The 1,985-nt window shown below is 48.3% G+C and overlaps 1 pseudogene across 1 annotated transcript; it reads left to right on the top strand.

Moving 5' to 3' along the window:
• The first annotated feature begins 631 nt into the window (after positions 1 to 631).
• Positions 632 to 1,560, top strand: LOC309890908 (olfactory receptor 14C36-like; annotated as a pseudogene). Its single transcript has one exon. The product of its transcript is annotated as an olfactory receptor 14C36-like (transcript).
• The last annotated feature ends 425 nt before the right edge of the window (positions 1,561 to 1,985 follow it).

Below are 1,985 nucleotides of genomic sequence, written 5' to 3'. Positions count from 1 at the left end.
TTCTTTTCAGGGTAAGAGAAATGTGATTATCCTCCATCTCCAAAAGCTGCAAGATCATGGTCATTGGGAACAAGCCCAGCCCACTCACCTCAGGCTGCTCTGAGCTAAAGGGAATCCCTTTGCCTCTCAGGTCTCACAGCCGTTCACTGTGAGTGCAGCAGAAATCCTCAGAATTTCTGACTGTAGAGAACACTGCTTTGGCATGAAGAGGGGGAAGAGGATATCTAGAAAAAATTGCCCCTAAAACTCCTTTCTGTCAACTACATTCTGTAGCACAGGAATGCAGATGCTGACATGCCCTTCTGTGTGAAAAAGGATTTCATCTGACAAAATCTGAATATAAAACTTTGCCCAGCTGCCATGCGCCTGTGTACTCACTGCACTGAGTCAGGACTGATTCCCTCAAGAGCCCAGGAGCAGAGTTCCCTGCTCCTCATGGTGCAGTGAACTTTAAAAATGAAGCACATGTCATGGAGCTAACTGAAAGATTCCAGGAGAGAAAATAAAAGCCTGTAAGAATGGCAGGGGGAGGGTCTACAAGGAACAGTATAGGTTTCACTCAGAGAAGACTGTTCTAACTTTTCATTATCTTTTACTACCTGTACAGATCCCTATACCTAAAAGGCAGCAAATGTCCAACAGCAGCTCCATCACTGAGTTCCTCCTCCTGGCATTTGCAGACACACGGGAGCTGCAGCTCCTGCACTTCGCGCTCTTCCTGGGCATCTACCTGGCTGCCCTCTTGGGCAACGGCCTCATCCTCATAGCCATAGCCTGCAACCACCGCCTCCACACCCCCATGTACTTCTTCCTCCTCAACCTTGCCATCCTCGACCTGGGCTGCATCTCCACCACTGTCCCCAAAGCCATGGCCAATTCCCTCTGGGACACCAGGGCCATTTCCTACTCAGGATGTGTTGCACAGGTCTTTCTGTTTGTCTTCTTGATATCAGCAGAGTTTTCAATTCTCACCATCATGTCCTATGACCGCTACATTGCCATCTGCAAGCCCCTGCACTATGGGATCCTCCTGGGCAGCAGAGCTTGTGCCCAGATGGCAGCAGCTGCCTGGGGCAGTGCCGTTCTCTATGCTCTGCTGCATACAGCTAGTACATTTTCCCTTCCCCTCTGCCAAGGCAATGCCTTGGACCAGTTCTTCTGTGAAATTCCCCAGATCCTCAAGCTCTCCTGTACAGACTCCTACCTCAGGGAAGTTTGGGTGCTTCTGTTCAGTGCTTGTTTGACATCTGGATGTTTTGCTTTCATTGTCTTTTCCTATGTACAGATCTTCAGGGCTGTGCTGACAGCGCCTCCCGAGGAGGGACGGCACAAAGCCTTTTCCACATGCCTCCCTCACCTGGCTGTGGTCTCTCTTTTTCTCAGCACAGCCATTTTTGCCTACCTGAAGCCCCTGACTATTTCCTCCCCATCCTCTGACCTAGTGGTGGCAGTTCTGTACTCGGTGATGCCTCCAGCACTGAACCCCCTCATCTACAGCATGAGGAACCAGGAGCTCAAGGGTGCCATTAGACAAATGATTTCATGGATGTTTCTGTGTAGTGATAAATTTCCCTTCTTTCCACACAAGTGACTTTCCTATCCCCATGAAGGCCTCATCCTTGTTTCATATGTATATTTTCATTGTTATCTTTAATGTCATTACCATTTATGTTCTTAGAGAAACATTTGCAGATGTCTGTAATGAGTAATGATACCGCTCTGTTTACTCTGGAGGCTCTATAAACATGTCTCACAGTAGGACAGCAGGACAGCACTGCCTGTTTTAGTATCTGCTTAATAAAACAGGATCTTCATAGTGCAGTCTGAATGCTTCGCTCTTCTTTCACAGCTTGTGCCAAAATCAGGGCTGTGCAGTTGCTCCCCATGCTGTTGCATGGATTTGGGAGAGACCAAGCATAGGATTTAGGACCAACCTGTTGGTGTCTAATGGCAGCAGAGATGGTCACTGAGGTACATAGGCATGA

This window comes from Aythya marila (assembly GCF_965140915.1).
Source record: "Aythya marila genome assembly, contig: HAP1_HAP1_SCAFFOLD_153, whole genome shotgun sequence".
Classification (NCBI taxonomy): domain Eukaryota; kingdom Metazoa; phylum Chordata; class Aves; order Anseriformes; family Anatidae; genus Aythya; species Aythya marila.
This window is presented reverse-complemented; position numbering and strand designations above follow the sequence as displayed.